The following is a 20,884-nucleotide window of genomic DNA, read 5'->3' as shown; positions in this document are numbered from 1 at the left end:
GACCACCGGTTATTTGCCCTATATGCACCACATGGCCTGCATTTATGTTCCTCTTACTATTAATTACTGCAGTATGCTATCTAATCCGCGCCACTATCTTCCCACCGACCGGGTGGATGAGAGTGGATGGTGGCTAGTAGTAGAGATAGGGCATTGGCTTTTTAAAAAAAGACAACATCTAAGAGTGCAAACTTTACTTTCCAAATTGCCCTTAAAACTTATTCGTTCCATATAGTTCGGACACCACCGAGAGTAATGCCCTGCTTTAGGTTTTTTATTTGTTCAGCGGTCTGCCCATGGTAACTATTCGATGATGGCATCTGACGAAGGCGCGCAAGAGTAATGGTAACTGGACCAGCGGGACAGTCGCTTTCCTGTTGCCTATACGAACTGAGAGGGTGCACATGCACTTGCAGTTCATTATGCCCCCCCCCGCCCCCCCCCCAAAAAAAAAGATTCGCCTAATGGTCAGCGCCTGTGGGCCGTCGCTGCCGGTGGCGCTGCAAGGGCGGAAAAAGAGCGCGGGGGGGGGGGCTCGAAAGCCGCGGGAGAAAGCAAGCGATCGATCAAATGCTAGTGTGCGAGTACTATTGTATGCAGCGGCAGTAAAATGTTGTTCCCATGTTTCCAGGTGCATTGAATACACATGGAGAACGTTCTCTTCCAGTGTTCAATAAATGGAATCCGGCAAAGTAATCTGCGTGCCTGTCGTAGACAGGTAATCGAAAGCAAAGCTTTATTCCGGAGAAGAGTGTGAGTGCAAATTTTCTAAGGGCTAATGTGCGCATTGTTCGGCCAAGCGCGCACCTGATTCACCGGGATTCGTAGCGTGCGTGCTTTTAAGAATTGTGCCTGCTTGAAAGAAAAGTCCTGGCATTCCGTCTATTGGCCCGCGAATGAGCATAGGCGCACTATCTGAGACTGTGCAGCCGCCGTCATTTGTCATCCACACAGACTAATGCGAGTGTTCCTGTGTGTGGAGCCACACGCCGACCAAAATTGATGAAATAAACAGCTTTAAGCTTACATTTTTGACCAATTAGGCGCGTAATTCATTAATGCATCTATTCGTCGGACATATGTGAGAAGATGTGGGATGAAAACAAATACGGGAGAGGTTTTTTTCCAACAAAGAGGAAACTAAGTGTTGCACATCGTATTGACTGAAGCACCAACCTCGACGCCCACCCGCCACAGTAGCCCAATGGCTATCGCTTTGCGATGCTAGGCTCGAGGGCACAGATTCAATACCGCCACGGCTGCCACATTTCAATGGCGGCGAAATGCAAAAGCGCTCGTGCACACCGATTTAGGCGCATGTTAAACAACTTGGAGATACTGAGATATTCTTTTATTCCTGCGTAAATACATATTTAGTCCTAATAAATTAATCAGCAGATCAATTAATTTAATTAGATGAAAAGCGTCAATAAAAAAATTGTAGAGTAACATGAAAAACTCCCGGTACAGCTTTCTGTCGCTCAATACGTGCTACATAAAAGCTTATTTTCCGAGCGTCAAAGAAGCCCGCGCGACCGGCCGCGAGTTTCTTTCATGCTCAGAAAAAAACTTTTGTGTAGCAGGTTTTGAGCAACAGAAAGCTGTATCGGGAGTTTTTCAGCTCGCTCTACAATTTTCTCATTGACACTTTTGTCGTTTCCCGACTTTTCTTCCACCAATGTTCCAATCGCCTCTTACTAATCTCTATTGCGGACAAGTTTACTTTTCCCTTGTTCTCGCTGAACCCAAGGGCTTCAAGGAGGCCAGTGGTGCATAAATCGACCGCTTGGCAGATGTCACATTCTAATAAAACATGCTCCATCGTTTCCCTAGCTTTACCGCCAGCAAGCACACGCTTCTTCGTCCTTCTTATAGCTGGCTTTATAGGTGCGTGTTCTAAGGTATCCCGATCTCGCTTCGAAAAGTAATGAGCTGCCCTTTGAGTTATCATAAATTATTTCTTTCCTGATTTCGTTTCTTCTTTTTAAGTAGTTGCTCATGACAAGTTTCTTTTCCATTGCCGCCACCCATGAGATCATTTCAGCCTCCCTGACTTTCCTTAAAACTTCTTTGTGGTGAGTTGGTGCATACGTCACATAAGAATTGTAACAGTGCAAACACATGCAACCACAAAGTAACAAGAACGAGACACAAGCGCTGTAGAGTTGTTGTGTCTCTGTTGTGTCTCATCTTGTGTCTCGTCCTTGTCACTTTGTGGTTGCATATGTTTGCGCTGTTACAATTTTTATGTCTCTGACTTTCCGCTTGACGTTCTATGTTGCTGTGTTGCCCACCCTACAGGCCGCATACTTGCTGGTAAGCTTCCTAGTTCTTTTCCTCCACTGTGAATCATTGTTTTTCCTGTACATACCTCAACACTCTCCCAGCCCATTTATTTTCTTCCATATTCATCAGTCGTTCTTCCTAATCAATTTTACTGTGAGCTTCCCAGACTTCAAAACTAGTCCCGCTTATATCACACTGCACAGCTTCATTTGTAGTCTTCACGTGAGCGCCCAATGCGAGGCGATCCACTGACCTTTGGTTCCCATCGAGTCCTGATTGTACCCCTGATTTAAAGCAAACAACCGTATTTCCAAAAATAAGTCCTGGAACCATTACACCTTTCCACATACCCCGGACCACTTCGTACCTATTGTATCCCCATAGCGTTCTGTGCTTCATTATGGCTGCATTTTTGTTCCGCTTCACTGTTATTGTTTTTTTCCTGTGTTTCCATATATCTATTGCCTTAGTTTATCCATATAACAAGGCACTTATATTCTTTTACCCGAGGTATTGCCTGGCTGATCCTGTATCTCCACGGTCTATTCACTGTTTTCATTGAATACCATAACACCTGATTTTCTAACACTAAATTTCAAACCTAAATCGTTGCCTTCCTGTCCACAGATATTAGCCAGACGTTGCAAATCACTTTGCTTCTTAGCTAGCAACACAATGTCATCCGCCTAAAATAAACCTGGGAGTTGCTTCTCTACTACTGTACCCGCCATTTTGTATGAGAGATTAAAGACGACATTACTTTCTTCTAGCGCCCTCTCCATCCTCACAATTTACACCATAAACAGCAGTGGGGATAAAGGGCACCCCTGGCTCAGTCCCTTCTTGATATGAACTTTCTCCTCACTCCTCATCCCTTCCCATTCAACGCAAACAGTGTTTTCTAGGTGAATCTCTCTCAAAAGCTGCAGACAATCGTGTCACCTAAGCCTTCCTTTTCCAGAGTATCTCACAAACTGTTTCGGTCTACGTTGCCATAGGCTCCTGTAATGTCTAAAGCGGCCACAAAGAACGGTCTGCTTTCTACTTTTCATATTTCAATACACTGAGTAAGAACAAATAAGTTATCATCTAAACGCCTACGTAATCTGAAGCCATTCTGAAGTTCTCCCAAAATGCCAATATTCTCTGCTCATGCTTGAAGCTTTAATTTGATTTCCTGCTTTGCTAGCCTGTATATTACCGATGTAATGGTCAACGGTCTATACGAGTGAATCCTATCTTTCTCCCCCTTGCCTTTATAAATTAAATTGATTCTACTTTGCCGACAACTGTCTGGTATTCGTTCATGTTTTAAAGTTTTTTTCCACTGCTTTCACCAGAGCTTCTTTGCTTCTTTGTCCTAGTTCATTAATCAGCCTAACGTCAACCTTGTCTAGCCATGTGCCTGTGCGCTTAGCAATTTTCTCGTTGTCTTTCTTCCAGTTGAAATTTCTCAGCACCAGCTCCTTTTCCACCTGGGTCTCTTTCATGCTCTTTTTTTGCTCAAATACAACCTCGTCAATGCCTTGGAAAGATTTAGCTGTTATTTTTCGGATGTAATTTATTGCCGCTTCTTCTTCCAGTCTGTTTTCATCTTCGTCTAGGAAATGTTGTATTGTTGTTGACTTCCTGCCTAATAATTGTATCTGCTTCCAAAATATTCTAGGTCGGGCCTTCTTTTTCTCGCGTATTTCTGACAACAAAAGTTCACTTTCACCTTTTAATTTTGCTTGCAAGAGTATTTGATCCATAGACTTTTTCCTCCCGGTATATTTCCTATTCACTGGCTACTTTATCCTGCGGCAACTGCGCCTTCTTTGCCTGGCTCTGCTCTCGGGATGCTTTCTGTCGTTCGGCGATCGCTTCTCGTATCTCCTTGTTCCACATGGTTTTCGGTTTCTTTTTTCCTTTCCAATAAATATGTTGTTTCTTTTTCCGTATTTCTGCCGTTATTACACTTACAAGCTCACTATATTCTCACTCTTTATTTGGCCATTTGTCAAGTTCTTCCTCGGCTCTGGTGACTATATTAGTTATTTGTTCAGCGTTCAAATTTGGACTGGCCATTCTGCTCTCCTTGCTCTCTTTCCCAACTACATATCCCATCTTCAAAATGATGCTTTTATGGTCACTCCCTATGCTGCTATACCCTTCCTCATCAATGACCATTTTTCTCAACTTATCGTGAATTCCTTCTGTCATCAGACAGTAATCAATGGTTGACTGCCGATTTCCCACATCCCGCGTGATCTGCTCTTCACACTTAGACCCTGAATTCACGATAACGAGGTTATGCTGCTCACAAAGGTCTAGCATTGACTTCCCGTTGTTGTCGGTATAGCCATCTAAATCCTGTTTGTGGGCATTCATGTCACGTAATAAGATAATTTCAGCACGATTCCCGAGACCCTTAATATCAGCGCTTATGCATTCCACTAACTCTTTATTTTCCTCTGTGCAGTTAATTCGGGTCCACAAATACGTAACGCCCAGCCAAGTTTTCTCCCCCTCATTGTACCTGACAACCAAAGATGCCCTTGACATTTTGAATTTACTCTTCTCCATTTGGCTCTTTGATGGATGAGCATTCCGACTCCCCCTCCCTTTCTTTCCGACTTAGTTCTATTGCGCCCTTCCCAAACATAATTCTCAATCACTGGCGGCTCTTCCGAGTCTCTAAGGCGCGTTTCTGTTACCGCACACACCCCTATTTGTTCTCTATTTAAATGCTCCTCCATCTCTGCCCACTTTTTCTTTCCTTTGTCGCCCTGCATGTTTATATAGCCTATTGCATAGCTAGCTCCCTTTCTTGCTTTCCTCCTTTTTCGGTTATCGACGGCGATGCTCTTCTGAGGTTTCCCTATGGGACCTTTTTCATTACTACCTCCTCTGGCCACAAAAAAGCAACAGCGCGACCACCAAGTCGCCAGTCCCATTTCTCGTGCCAGCCTCTAATTGAAGCGGATCCCGTCTCGTTTAGAGCCACCACACCTTCTCACTTCCCTGCTTACTTCGACAACCTAGAAGCCTTTCTCTCTAGCCATATGCTTTATACTATTGCCACCTGTAGGCTCTCCCCGGAAACGTCATTGCCGCGCCAAGCTGTGCTGTTAACTGCGTCGGCAGCGCCTTTTGCCGACGTGTTCGTATGAGGTGTACCGATGTTTGTGTCTGAGAATTCGTGCGGAATTTTCGTTAGCGCGTTGTAGACGCATCTTTCTGCTCGCGAAATCTTTTTCGCTGGCACGAAATGGTCACAGTGGCTACAAGGAACAGCAGCACGCAGCCAGGAGCCACATTGTCGACTGGGTTTACGATCGACATCTGTAAGTGTCTGCGTTCAACTCTCAATGTTCTGCGCGTCAGTTTCGCGTAGAACAAACAATGCAAGCTCTGTTTCATCGTTCGCTGTGTCCGTGATCGTGCAGCCAGCAATTACATACCGGTGCGCCTGTGAGCTGTATTTTGAACGGGAGTGTTCGCAGCAGCTGTCGGCTAGCACGTCTGTGGCGGCGCGGACACCGCATCTTCCCATCGCTCGCTATCCTTCTATGAACAATATCTTATCGCATGACTGGTGCGCAACAAAGCTGCTTAGGATCGCTTCGCGGCGGTGTCCTCCCGAAATCTTTGTTCTCTGCAGCAAATGCTTTCCACTCAGACATGTGCGGAACGATGCAATTTTTACTGATCTGCGATCGCGATGAACCATCTAGCCGTCTTAATAATCCGCCCGCATCGCTGGCGTGCTAGGAAGCCTCATTTCACGTAATAAATGGAAAGGATTTGGGAACGAAACGATATCTACCGTCTCAGGATAACGAGCACTCTGCGGTAGCGCAGCGGCTATGGCGTTGCAAGGTTGGACCAAATTTCCCGAGGTTTGTTGCTTAAACTTAAACACGTCATCCGGCAACTCAAATTCTCAGCGTGCATAATTACATCACTTTCGTGATCTGATATTAAGCTCCCACAAACTTCATTTTCTGCAACGCTGCTGTTTGGAGTAGCTACATCATAAGTGACATCCTGTAAACAAAGCATAGTGGCAATCATCATTGTAGTGTGATACAGGAAGTAGACATCATCACGTGGAGAGGAGAGTGCCTGTACACACATCTGGTTCCTTATCCAATGTAGATGTGAACAGTGCAGTCCCAATGTGAAGGAAAACCTGCAGAAGAAATTGGCAGCTTAGTTTCATTTGAAGCAGCATATGAAAAAGCCTAGATTGTCCTGCCCACTCACATCTGGTTCATAAACTGTGCCAGAGCTGTCAAACATATCTTGGCTGCAGTAAGCCTGTGACAGAAGAAACCATGTGAATATGTGTACTTCTTAAACAGGCACCTATTTCAGAAGCCTAGACTGGCTGGGTGAGCACTTACATCTTCATTCCCCAAAATATTGTTGAATAATGTGGTTTCGATGTGTGCTGCAGCCTGTTCGAGTTGAGTTATCTTTATAAATGACAATATAAGAAGGCAGAAGAATTTGTACGACTGCTTACTCTTTGATAACGTGTAAAGAATTGAAGAGCGCTTGTGTCAGTAAGTGGTGCAGGAGGTCTGCATGCACTTACAGCGGCTTCACTTCCAAAAGCATGAGCGAACACTGCAGGCTCAGTGTGATAAGTCTCCAGTTGAGAGAACCACAGCAACAGTTGGCATGGTTTTATGGTGTCTGGTGTGCCTGTAACCTTAAGCTGTTAGCACGACTACTTGCTTCTGTTTCCTGACATTCGCAAGAGCTGTCTAGAATTGTCTCAGCGCTATCTCCAACCTGGTATGGGCCGGACACATACAAAGTGAGCACATATTCTCAGTGATAGTATGTCAATACAGTGAATGCGTACTCACATCTTCCAAACTGCCGAAAAAAGAGGTCAATGTGGGAACTTGTGCGTCATAGGTGACCTGTAAAAACACAATAGCTTCAAGCCTGTTGCATTGACAGTACTGCCGCTATAGCCTACATAGTTCTGAAAACTTCACAGCCCGGGAAAGACCTAGTTGGGCCATTTCCAGTAAGTGAAGTTACTTGTAGGCAAAACATCAACTAGTTAAGTTTCTGTTCTCAAAGACAAATTCGTTTAACAAACGAAATATCTTCCCATATTGTGGTATGCAATATACTTGTGAAATCTTTCTTTTGACCAGTTTGCGGCATTGTTCTTATAACGGCACACACCTGCTATCTTCCAATATTCAGTCACTGGTACGTGTATTCACATTCTGACACAATTGACCAAAGGAAAGCTTTATTCTCTGTGAAGGAAACTGACGTGACTTTTTATGTCGTGCGTCTTTGTTCGTTTTTCTCTGGAACGGAAATAAATCATTATCAGCTACACAGTGATAACAATCTGTACACTTGCCTTCCGCTTAGTTGGTAGTGGCGTATTTTCGTCAGGGTTCAGGGGCCTGCGCCCAAAGATAACGTGAAATATCACGAAGCCTTTTTTTATTATCGCAGCTAAAAATTCATGGGTTTTATGTGCCATAGCCATTGACAAAGTTATGAAACGCACTTCAGTAGACACGACCTTATTAATTCTGACAACCCGAAGTTCCTATACCACTCAAGCTTTACTACAGGAGCGTTTTTGTGGTTAGCGCCAAAAAAATGTACCCGCTTCGGCTGCGTATCGACACCGCGACTTCGGCCTTGGCAGCGAAACGCCTTAACCGCTAGGCCACCGCAGCAAATCTATTATCGCAGCCAGGAACGCAGGCTTCGATTCAGCAACAGTTGCTGACAATTGCCACGGACAAGCGAACCGATGAAGATGTAAAAAGATAATGCCTTACCAGTTCGATATCGTGTCCTCCGCACCGATAGCGTGAAGCCTAGTTCAATCATAACATTGTCACAGCACCACTATCGAGCATGAAACTGCGGCACATGTTTCCTATTCAGGTTCGGCAGAAATCGGGGCAAAATAGCTACGAGCTACGGTGCATGATTTCGCAGTTTTTCACTGGAGATGTAAAGGCCCAATACAGTGTATAAGGCACTAATTACACGAAATGCGGTGCTTCAGAACGGGACAAGTAGCGGTGAACAAGTGTTTGCTTACCTTTCGCTGGTAACCCAAGTTCAGTATCGGTAGCGGGTTTTGCTCCGGCCGTTTTCTATCAACGAAATGCGCAGAGCACATACGTGAATTTATGTTTTGCACGAAGTTTTTACCGTTTATCAGCGAATTTAAGAAAAATTAAATCAAGGGGTTTGACGTGCCAAAACCACGTTTTGATTATGAGGCACGCCGTAGTGGAGGACTCCGGAATTTTCGACCACTTGGGGTTCTTTAACGAGCACCTAAATCTAAGTGCACGGGTGCTTTCGCATTTCGCCCTCATTGAAATGCGGCCGCCGTGGCCGGGATTCGATCCCGCGACCTCGTGCTGAGCAGCCCAACACCCTTGCCACTGAGCAATGACTGCGGGTGTCAGCGAAGTCCACTGACAACAGAAGTCGACGTTCGTAGGGAAGCGGTGCAGCAGAAATTCGCCGCAACCGCATTGCTCCTTCTTCACAACGTGTTTCTCGCACAAGCTATCCGCGATATTTTTTTTCGTTTTTATTGGTTGTTGCCACAACCCACCAATACACAGTGCTGATCGGACAACATAGGCGCGGTGAAAGGCATGTTTGCTGTTAACGAGCACACACAAAAAGAAAAAAAAAACACATTGAAACAGGCACGTGTCAACTTCGGTCGAGCAAATTTAACAGCCCACTGCAAGAGGGACACCATAGGGAAAGACATTTCAACAAGAGCGGTACTCCCATAGAGCCCAGCGACCAAATTAACTGTAGCGCACCAAGCGGATGGTATTAACACTTTCCGGTTTCGGTTTTGGGGCGCGCGTTTTGAACGCCAGTTGGTACACGCCACGCTGGCTCCGCTAATCTGCGCGGCATTATTTACTTTTTTTCGCTTCTACTGCTGAACCACGCGCGGCCTAGGCAGGGAATCATTTGATTATTTAGTAAAAATGATTACGAACGATCTTTACAGCCCTCCACAGAATCTCTGTCACGTGCAATTTCACAAAGAAAACGCAAGACGTCTTCTGAAATGATGAGATGTTTATTTTGTTTGATATAAATGCTCGTTCTGGGCTTCTTGTGCATTCATCCGATGTTGTGGCACCAGGTAAGGAGCAGTCGTTGCCGTACGAAGCTCGAGCGGATGCCATCAGCTGAAAACAGTAAATTACAAGCATGTGTCATTTTGGTACATTGACCTAACCGGAATGTTGCGTGTAGAGGCGAAACGTGCGTAAGTGGTGAATGAGCTTCATTACGCATTAATTCACTTTAACATACATTCCGTAGCAAATAGACTCCCAAACAATGCCATAAAATCTGAAAACATCCGATTTTCAAGCATCCCTCCCTGTCCGGGCATTATCTTCTGCACTTTAAGAGCACAAATACACGGGTGACTGCGCGTTTCCAAAACAACTTGGCATCAGTCGACGCAATGGTACGCCAAGTACACAGAGGTGACTACAATGCAGGCTCTCAGCCAGACTACGTTACACGCTCGCAGAATGCCCTCTAGTCGCACTCAAGACATTTGTGGGTGTAAAGCCTGCTTTCAGTCGCTGAGCAGACAGAAATATCAAGTTCTCGAGCTCTTCGGTGTTATCTTTTATGTGTCCTGCCAGGACAAGCAACACACTCCCGTGTTATTATTCTCCGCAATCTCTTGTCGCGTTTTCGACAAGCGTGAGTACTGAAATAAGGTATATGTTGTTACAGGGCCATAAAAGGCGTCACAAGTTTGTCCCACTAAAATTTCGTACACGCGAAACTAACTCGCCATGGCTGGCTTGCTTTTTTGCTAACAGCTTCACAACCACACGCGCCGCGAGCATGCCTCAAAAGTATCCAAAAAGTTACGAAGTAAATTACAATAATTTTTGGGGGGTGAGAGAATGCGTCATCAACTTCTCCCAGTGAGATTCAGTACATGTGAAACTAACTGCGGCACACAGCCGAGGTGCTTTTCGCTAACTACGCCACTGCGCCGAGCGCGGCCATTGTGCTTTAAAAGTACCGCAGAAAGCAGCGAAATTGGTTACAATAATGTCTGGGGTCAGAGAAAGCGCCAGAACTTGTCCCGGCAAGATTGAGTACATGCGAAACTGCGCCACATGGCCGAGGTGCTTTTCGTCACCAAGCGAGGTGCGGCGAGCGTGCCCAAAAACTACCAAAATAGGTTATAAAAATGCTTGGCCTCATGGAAAGCATCGCAAAGATCTCCCAGCACGAGTAATTACCTCAAGTTAACTAGGCGTGGACGGCGGAGCTGTCTTTCGATAACTGCGTCACTATATAAGTTCAGTTTTGTGCAGTAAGCCTAAGTAAGCAATTCTCTTGTGCTTGCAGTGCGTCGCAGAGTGTCAAACAACATTCCTCACCTTGCTGTAGTCCAGTAGTGCAGCGGTGCCGTGTCGAAATGCAGACGGAACACAAGGCAACGCCGGGAGCTCAGAAAATGGGCTACATATAAAACAGACGAGTCGCCGAGCACGCGAGCTTCAAATGCGCAGCCGGCCTCGCTCGCTCCTGTGGCATGTCTGGCGCACGACGTATGTGCGCGCGTCTGGCGTGCCGCTAGCTTGTTGCTAGGCAACGCAAGGAAAATAAGTCGCAAAGTATAAGTTCATTTACACGCAAAACCTTTTTTAGTTTTAGTGGGAAAGAATACGAAAAAATAAAACTTTGTAAGTTTATTTCACATTCTTTTTTCCGACGCTCGCGTCACCTAACGGTTGGAGTTGAAACTAGGCGTGACGTGTTTCCTGTTGCCAGTTTCTGCCGAGTGTCTCGTCTTTTTGAATTTCTTTCTCTGTGGGTACACGCTTGCCCTATTGGAAAATCCTATTTAAATTCAAACTGGGTTATACAGGTTTAAACTGGTTCTAACAGGGACCTGTTTAGCAACAAACAGGTATAAACAGGACCAGTTTACACATGAACAGGTTTGAACGGGGTCCCGTTTGGCATGCAAACAGGTCTAAACTGGACCAGTTTACACATGAACAGGTTTGAACGGGGTCCCGTTTGGCATGCAAACAGGTATAAACTGGACCAGTTTACACACGAACAGGTCTGAACGGGGTCCCGTTTGGCATGCAAACAGGTATAAACAGGACCAGTTCACACACGAACAGGTCTGAACGGGGTCCCGTTTGGCATGCAAGCAGGTATAGGCATGACCAGTTCACGCAGAAATGGGTCTTAACAGGGGCCCTGTTTGCAACTAAACTGGCTTATACTGGACGCAGTGGCACCATATAGGGTCGCCTGTTTGTCACAAAAGCTGGTTTAATCTGGAGCTTTCTGGCAACTATACTGGATGGCATCATGCATACCAGTTTAATGCTTGAATATAACTGGGGAGGAGCTTTTTTATTGTTCGACATCCTGACAATATAACCCCTAGTGCTAAATTGGGCCATTATCAAGCTCTGCAGAAATTGCGTGAACACCTCGGAACATTCACAGACCAAACTGCGATATGCTAGCTGCGAATTTCAAACCGATTCCCGGTCCTGCCCAGTTGAAAAAAGACAACAGGAATTCCTGCTGCAAATACAGAAATTTCTGTTGTACGACAGAAGTTCCTAACGTTTCTGTAGCTGCGACAGACATTTCTGACGTTACGACAGCAATTCTGACGTCGCAACAGAAACATTCGGTCGCGACGGCCAAGAGTTCTGAAGTCGCAACAGAAGCACTTTCCGTCGCGGCCCTTTAAAATGTCAGCTTCGCATCGGTGGTGTACACTGTACTTTTCTCTTGCGCGGTATTCAATCGTGCTTCTCTGAAGCCGGCAATACTGATAGCACCGACACCGGTATTAAAGTCGACGTGGCCAATTGTTATAATTGTGCCGTGACGACGCGGCACCAGCAACGCACTACCGGCCTCCTCAAAATCGGCCGCTGATCAAAATCATACCATCTGCGGGAATGGCTGCGTATCCGCTTTGTTTTATTTGGTAAGATGGGGCACACAGTCCTGTGGACTTACATGTGCGGTTACACTGACACATTAGTTAATTTCCCAGAAATATTGCACAAGCTTATGCGAAGCGGAAAAGAAGTTTTGGATTGTTCCACAAAGTTGCGTGAAAAGCTTTCTCGCTCGGGTCTCATTAATCTGGTACAGCGCTGCCGTAAGAAGCCAGTATACTGTCCGGATCAAGACTCACCCACGAGTGTTTATGTAGCTATTTTGCATTGAACGCACGAATTATATGCGAGCTCAAAACTGTAAAGAGCAAGAGACAACTGTCGAAATTAGCAGTAACAACCTGCAGTGTCCCCGGTCACCGTTGTCTATTTCTGAATTTCTTATTAAATATGGATATCGTTACAGCAAAATTGATGTTCTAGCATTCCACGATGTACCTGTCGATGGTAACAACACTTTTGCGCATATAGAGATGCGGCAGTTGACGCGGTGAAGTGAAAGCGCATCTTGGCTTGTAAAATGTAAATGTAAACAGCAACCCAGAAAAAGATTTATATTGCTGGCCTAGTCAAGGTGTCCGCGTGTTCGGCGTGGTGCGGTGGTAAGATGCTTGTCTCGCAATCGTGAGGTCCGCAGTTCGAATCCTGTGCGAAAGCTTTTTTTCTACTTTTATTTTTTTGTATTAATAATTTTTTTTATCCTTAAAGAGGTGTCTGTCAATTTTTAATCAAATATATTGATCAGAAGCTACAGAATTTTCGACTACAAGACGTCACACAACAGAGAACAGAACGACAGTCACAACGTCCCAAAATACGACAGACTGAAAATTTCCTGTTAATAATAATATTTGGGGTTTTACGTGCCAAAACCACTTTCTGATTATGAGGCACGCCGTAGTGGAGGACTCCGGAAATTTCGACCACCTGGGGTTCTTTAACGTGCACCTAAATCTAAGCACACGGGTGTTTTCGCATTTCGCCCCCATCGAAATGCGGCCGCCGTGGCCGGGATTCGATCCCGCGACCTCGTGCTCAGCAGCCCAACACCATAGCCACTGAGCAACCACGGCGGGTAAAATTTCCTGTTGTGTTATTCAAGTGGGCGAGACGTCTATAAGGCGTATACGCACATTGCCGTCCTCTTCATTAAAAGCAACGTTGCTGAAACACGTCGTACAAGACGCTGTACGACTCGCATAACATCGAAATACAACGCCGTCACCATCCATGATATCACCGAAAGCACGGTCGCTTTCGGTGGCGGCCTACAGATGGCAGCACAGGTAGCGCCGGTAAAGTTACAGGTGATATTATTTTGCCGTCTTCAGCCTTAGCTACATGTGAGTGCGCGCTGCATTGACGCCGTCCGATGCAGCTGTTTAATCGTGTGTACGCTGTGCCGAGAGTAATTGTGGTGCATTTTGTATTCATTGAGAATCACAAAACCCCTGGGACCGCGTAATGTAGCCCGCAGTATCCTTCGTGTGGTGCGCCGATGTCGAAGGTATGAGCCTTCGCCACTTTCTTTGTTCCGGGCTCACGAAAAGGATCTCCTCCTCTGGCACTCTCGCATCGTGTCACACTGTACGGAAGAATTTGGTAAAAATTGTGCTCTTACGTCCTGTAGTTGATCCGCAATTCAACAGTGTGTGCGCCGGAAGGACCGTTGGTGCAGTCGATGCCGCGGCACCTGTGACGCTAAAAGGAGCGTTTTCCGAGTACGCCTAGAAAGGTAAGTCCGGCGCTTGCGCGCATTCTTCCTGTCTATGGTTCGTGAAGTGTGCGTTCTTGTACGTATCGCAAGATCCGTACAACAACCGAATCCGAATGAGTAAAGCAGCAAGAATTATAAATGTGCTTTTCAAATGGTTGTTCTTCATGTCGCAGTGCACATTTAGCAAGAAGTTCCATGGAAATTGCCCTAAAACGTATTCATGTTACCAACAGCTCTATCTGTGGTTTATTTACTTTCACCTATGAAGCACGCTAGCGCGGGTGGTTCTTTGATCTAAATGGGCACAAAAATTCAAGCAAAGAAAGTTACTGCTTGTGTACATAATTTTTCATTGAGAAATGGTATAGGCATTTCCAGAAGTAGTACGTAGATGTGTCGTCTTCACAGCTAACAGCTGCGCGAGATAGCACCCGATTTCTTCGTCGACGCATGGCCAGATTTTCAGCTTGTATGGAAATTCGTCTGTTTATAGAGTGTCGTCAGATGACGTGTATTAGTGTCCTGTGTGTTTTCGTGTACTTGTAATGGGTTCCGATCTTGCAGAGAAGCCGAAATTTCAAAAGCAATGTTTCTTTTTAATCGAAAAATCTTTCTCTTTTCTTTATTGTCTCTCCAGAAAAAGAGGTGGTCTGTTGAAATTTTGAGCGCATCGTCCTTTGGGAGCAGTGCTTTGTTGCGCCGCATAAACAAATTAGGTTTTGGAACGCTTTTCATGTCCTAAGGAATTTTTTGATAGTACAATTCACATTTCACGTTATACAGCTGTACGTTTGTGTGAACCTTTTCATAGTAGATTCATGTTTGCTACAACCAGTTGCAGCTTCATGTAACTGGTTGTATGAGACTTTTTTCAAAATATGACGTGATCTTTTTATATCACAAGTTTGCAGTTTCAGCAGAGATTACAATAAATTAAGCATTTATTATTGTTTAGGGATGGCAAGATTTTGTGAACCAGAGGCACCTCCAGATATGCACCTGCGGCACTTCTGCAGCCTCAACAGCACGGCAAAGTACCTGATGTGCATGCTGTGACAAGGTGTGTGCAAAGCAGTTGCTGCCACTTACACGAGCTGCAGATTTTGTTGGTATCATCCATGTTTGGAAACTCTCCTGAATTTTCCGTGGGTTTACAAATGTGGGCTCATTTTACAATTTTATGGATGTCACTTTAGAAAGACAATGAAGTTGTGTTGGTTAAGATATTTTAAAGCTGTTGAGAGATTAAGGGCATGACATTGTTAAAATGCACGTAAAAATTAATTGTAATGGTACTTGTAATGGTTTATTATTAGCGATGCAATATCTCTAACGAGAACATCAGAGGGGCACTTGCTTTAGGGAAGTTTGGTCAGATAAATTCATGAAGCAGCGTAAAGCGGCAGCAGCAAACACGCAGTAAAAGCTCTGTAATCTAAAGAAAAAACAAAGTTGTCAGTTACTGGTTTCAAGTTCGCTGCTGCTTTTTGTGCTGCACGACAAGTTAAATAATGGTTGATAATGTGTGTGTGACGTAATAGTTCCGCGCAAACACACGAGGTGGAGAGAAGTAATTATTAAAGGGAAAATCAGACATCGTAGCATTTGCTACAAAGGAAACCCGTATGTGTTCCTCAAAAGGAAAGCCGCACAGTTGAAGAAAAATTCGTCCTGGTCCGGGACTCGAACCCGGGACTACCACCTTTCCGAGGCAGCCACTGTACCATCTGAGATAACCAGGTGGCTAGCACATGGCAGGGCGAAGTCGAATTAGTTGACAACACGAAGCAAAGGCAAGGGTTTGACGTAATATTTTTTTCGCCTTTATTAATTACCTCTCTACACCTTGCGCGTTTCCGCAGAACTATTACGTCACACCCTTGCCTTTGCTTCATGTTGTCGACAAATTCGAATTCGCCCGGCCATCTGCTAGCCGCCTGGTTATCTTGGATTGTAAAGCGGCTGTCCCGGAAAGACGGTGGTCCCGGGTTTGAGTCCCGGACCTGGACGGTTTCTTTTTTTCAACTATGAGGCTTTCCTTTCGAGGAATCCGTACGGGTTTCTTTTGTAGCAATTGCTACGAGTGGGTGGATGTGCGATTTTCCCTTTATTAATAATGTGTGTGTGTATGTAACAATGGGGGTGCTGAGAGCAAGCTTTAAAATAATGTGTGTTATGTCCCCAACAAAGAATTTAGTGTCTGCAGCATTTTTACAAAATATTATGTTCACAGGTTGGCAGGTATGACATAATGTACAACAATAATGTACAACACTTTTGCTGTAGATGCCATATTCATAACGTCCCTTTTCTGTCTACTTGAATCGTATATTTAGAATTTGGCCCACCTTCAGTTTGATCAAGGTTCATAGGTAGCCCCTTCTGAAATAAATATAATTAGGAGCTATTGTAGATAAGCATGATATACCTACTCACTGTATTGTGACATATATTTTTAGGGACTGTGTTGTGAGGCATGCATATCCTTTTACCTGTATGTCTTGCAGCAGGTTGCCCGACAATAGCTTAAATGCTCTGCTCACCTTTATTATTATGCTTTCATGTAGACATCTAACATCTGTGCCCACATAGACTCCATGTTCTTAATTACATTTTTCTAAGTATTCACTGTTGTGCATTACATTATTGTGTTACATTACTGTGCATTACATGTTTTCTTTGTTTTATTTTGGAGGGGCTATTCATTTCTATAATAGTACAGAGAATAGGACTTCAAAACAAAAAACCACGAAAGGTGGCTTAAAAGTGTATGATGCTTGGAATTCTACATTCCATCCCCTAAAGCGCTACCAGTAGTAAAACATTCCTAATTGTCTTTTTTATAAGCTAGCTGCCAGATACATAGTCCCATTATGAGAGTATGTTATTTTTTTTTCTTTGGTCTGACTTGTTTTGTTGAATGTTCTCCTTGTTAGTTCAGAATTTGTTTTCTTGCCACCTCATGCAATACTCCAACTGGAGACTATGAGCTATGTGTACAATAAATAAGTAAATTCCTAAAGCATGCAACAAACCATGCAGCATAGCATTTAAATGTTGCCAGTTTATAATGCTTCTCGAGTGCAGCGCAGCATGGAGCTTGAGGCTGATCTCTTCAGATGTAAAAAAAAATGCAGGTTATGAAAATGTGGTCCTACAAACTGCTGGTTACGCATGTCAGTCAGCCTGTTGCAGTGGTCACAAGTGAGAATGTAACCAAAAGCTGGGCGTGCTCGGCCATTTTGCATATGGCACAGGATAGAGCTTCGCCTCTGCTATTGCTTCTCTTATAATAATGGCCTCCGAGTATACATGCCGAGTTATGCTTCTGGGGACACTTACTAGTTAACCTTATCAGGTAACACCATTAGCCTTATGGGTGCTATAATGTTGCAGTGCCTGCAGGATGGCCAGCATTACAATACACATTAAAATTATTGTACAAGTCATGCAATGGTATCGAGATTGGCCCACCAAGTGACACCCTTTACTTACACTATACCTGGGATCAGCCCAGCTCACTCAGTCAGGGAGACATCCATGCATAAGGGGAGGGGTGTAGCAAATAGAGGGCGTTCGATTAATCTTTCTCACATAGATAGCTCATACATATAATGTTTCTTAAATTGGATGCTTTGTTGCTCAAAATGAAGTTACTTATGTGCATAATGTCAGCAATGCGATCCTATTTATGCCTACCGAAAGTTGCTTTGTTCACTGCCACTTTTTATATTGTTTCGCTTGTTATTCTAAGCTCACTTGTTTTATAGCTGCTATAGGTATGGCTGGACCTGGGGAAGAAGTGTAAGCAGACCATGCTATGTTGCTGATCTGCGCTGATCTCCACATCCAAGTTGGTCCCGTGACAGTTGGGCGCCATTGTGCCTTGCTTCATTGACAAGGTGATATAATATGGTGAGCTTGTACTTCAATATCGGTATTGAAAATTATGTTAAGGCAAAAAGACAAGGATTGGTCTTTATGATAGATACACTCATGTTCTTTCTTTAAGGTGTTCTTTTGACACTGTTCTGCATGGACATATTTTTAGAGAATTATAACAGTCCTTTATTGCAAAGTGCCACGGCGCTAGTTTATGCGTTAAACTAGCACTCTTTCACCAAAAAAAGCCGTATTTAGCACACAATTCACAAGGAAAGAAAGGAGGCAACAGGACAGAGTGCTACTAACAGATCAGTATTATAGCTCGCACAGTAATATTGTGCAAAAGGTGAAAGGGGGAGAATAGATCTGAATACATATTGTTCGCACAGAAACGAAAAGGATGCATCACATGGTGAGTGTGACATTTGTTTTACAATGATAAGAAGCAGTCTCACTGTCTAGTAATTCTCTGCATGGGGAGCTAGTGCTAGGTTCCTCGTCATACATATAAGAAAAGTTTCAGATATCTCTCCAGCGCTTTTGTCTTTTTATTTTGTCACGATCAAGCAGCTTTTAAACATCGGTGTATGTGCACCGAGAGTAGTGCACTACCACTGCTAACTGACCCACACATCAAGTTTGCTTGGTCACGCTGCCAGTCATTTATACATTTGCCAGTTTATCCGATGTAGCCTCTACTGCACGAAATGGTATGTGATAGACACTGCACCTGTGTACTGTACGTGCTTTCTTACATTATTTTTTTCAGAGATAGTGATGCAGGCCTTTCCATTATTTACATGCCTACACAACAAACGAAGCATTATCTGTGCTTAGAAAGAATTGTAGGAAAATCCAGCATGAGGCAACTGTTCTCAGCACGAAACAAACTTGATTCGTTGGTTTTCGTTCATTATTGCGATCACACTAAGGCAGACAAGCTTGTAGGCTGTGCTTCTGCAATTTGTACAGCACACTGACAGCACTGGTGTGGGCCTCATCTGTGGGCTGACTGATGGCACCTTCTACGGCGCAGACCACTTGTGTTAGGCGAGGCACCAATGTTGACGTTTGTTCCCTTGTGCAATACAGCAGTCCTAGGTTTAGAGTAGTTGTAGGAAGACAAGGTAAACATAACTTCCATGGCTTGAGTGGGCTCATTTCTCTTGGGGCATCTAGCTTTTTTTCTTGCAACTGTGCAGAGGTGCTTCCCTAGAGTCAGCGGGAAAATGGCATAGAGTTGTGCATTCGGGAACTCCTTAACAATGATCTGCCGTAGTTAGGGCCTTGCGAAAATGCACTGTCTGCCAAGTGGTAGAAGGTGCATTATTCAGCCACAGATTTCCTGTTGGCATGATTGCACTCGTGCTGTCAGTAATTTCTTGGCTTGCCGAATTATCTTGAGGCCCCACGCTGATGATGCTACCGATGTGTTCGTGTGCAGATTTTCAGGATGAGGTTTTTTGCTTTGCAAATGTTGTTGAAAGGTAGGTGGTGCTTACAGGTAGCTATTCTAAATATTAGTGAAATGAATTGGCCCATCTTGCTTCGTCAAACATCGTCACGCCGACATCAGTTGCACAAACAAAAAACCTGGCCTACTTGCAGCGTCGTGCACGAAGAAACAAACAAATCAGCTGCTGGATTGTCTTGGCATCGCATACTAAGCTGAGACCGGAACTGCTGTAGCTACAAACCAGGCAGAAACGATGATGATGAGCAGGGATTTGTAGTAGCGCCACTTCGTGGGGCACCAAGGAGGCTTCGTTCAAAACAAAAATGGCGTTCAGCAAGTAGAACCATGCCACGGTGAGAGTCGGTGCATGGTGCTCTCGATCAAGTTGGCTCAAGGAGTGTCCGAAAAATCAGACGAGAGGTTGCAAGGCATCCGAATTTTCGGAAGTTGTTATATATTATGGTCCATGGGGAGAATGGCGGTGCCGTGAAGCAGACCGAGTAATCATGTCCGGAAAATCAGTCGGCGACTGTACCTATACCTATGTGTCTATGTATACCTAGGAGCAACAGTGTTTGTTATGATCTGTGCCAGAATTGCTGTTGCCCGTAGATTCCCAACATGTCGGGTGTCAAATTGTAAAATACCTTGCAAAAGTGATCTACGGAAAAATACCGCTTCTGCTATATTTCGCTTTTGCAAGAAATTTAGCGGCTGCTGGCACCTACCTTAAAAGGCTTTATATGGTCTTCGCATGGCCAGGGCCTTCTACTTTTGTAAGTTTACTTATCTCGAAATTTACCCCGGTTTTTATAACTTCAAGTTGGCGGGATCCCTAGTCTCCTTTAACGTGTACCCAATAGACCTTACATAGGGGTTTTGGCATTTCCCTGCCATCTAAATGCAGCCATTGTGGCTGGGATTCAATCCCATGCCCTCTGCCTGAGCAGCGCAATGTCAAAGCCAGTACACTACGGTATTTTGCTGGCAGACGGGTTTAGTTTCTGAATAATTTATTATCTCAACCTGTCGGTGTTGTTTTTAAAGGTATTTCATGTTTGTATTCTGTTGCTTCAATACTAGTAATTATTGTTAATCAAACGATGTGTCCATCTTTTTCCTATAAGACTTGCTTCAATCGCCTGCTAATTATGACAGCTTATTCTCCCACAGTAATCCATGTTCCCTTGAAACATAGGCAGTGCATGAAACCACATATTTTTCAATAAGATGTATTCGTTATCTTCTATGACCGGAATGCTGAACCTTTCTTATCTGTGAGAACATAGGCAAATTTGCCTATGTGCTAACCTGTTGCATGAGTCAAGATAAATTATTGGCTTTACTTTTTCAGGTGCCCTGCTCGCTCTCACCCAAGCAACCCACTCCAGCGGTCTTCTCTCGGCAGACTGGATGCATCGAAATACCGTTAGAAGGTCCAATAAACAGTGCTTGAGACATTTATGACATGCTTTTATTTAGACCGGAGGACTTCAGGCTTAATGAAAGCTCAAGTGGGTGTACAGAAATACCTACGTAAAGTAT

At 44.4% G+C, this 20,884-nt stretch overlaps 1 protein-coding gene and 1 long non-coding RNA gene across 2 annotated transcripts in view; one reads left to right on the top strand and one right to left on the bottom strand.

Annotated features, from left to right (window-relative positions):
* LOC135916919 (tachykinin-like peptides receptor 86C) overlaps window positions 1-20,884 on the bottom strand; it is a 386,707-nt gene that overhangs the window by 342,921 nt on the left and 22,902 nt on the right. The window lies entirely within an intron of this gene.
* On the top strand, window positions 13,581-20,803 carry LOC135916934 (uncharacterized). The gene is made up of 4 exons (XR_010569107.2): window positions 13,581-14,016; window positions 14,954-15,058; window positions 17,769-17,913; window positions 20,694-20,803. It is a non-coding gene; the product is annotated as an uncharacterized lncRNA (long non-coding RNA).

This window comes from Dermacentor albipictus, unplaced genomic scaffold (genome assembly GCF_038994185.2).
Source record: "Dermacentor albipictus isolate Rhodes 1998 colony unplaced genomic scaffold, USDA_Dalb.pri_finalv2 scaffold_38, whole genome shotgun sequence".
Classification (NCBI taxonomy): Eukaryota; Metazoa; Arthropoda; class Arachnida; order Ixodida; family Ixodidae; genus Dermacentor; species Dermacentor albipictus.
Note: the sequence above shows the minus strand (reverse complement) of the source record. Positions and strands in the feature narration are given on the sequence as shown.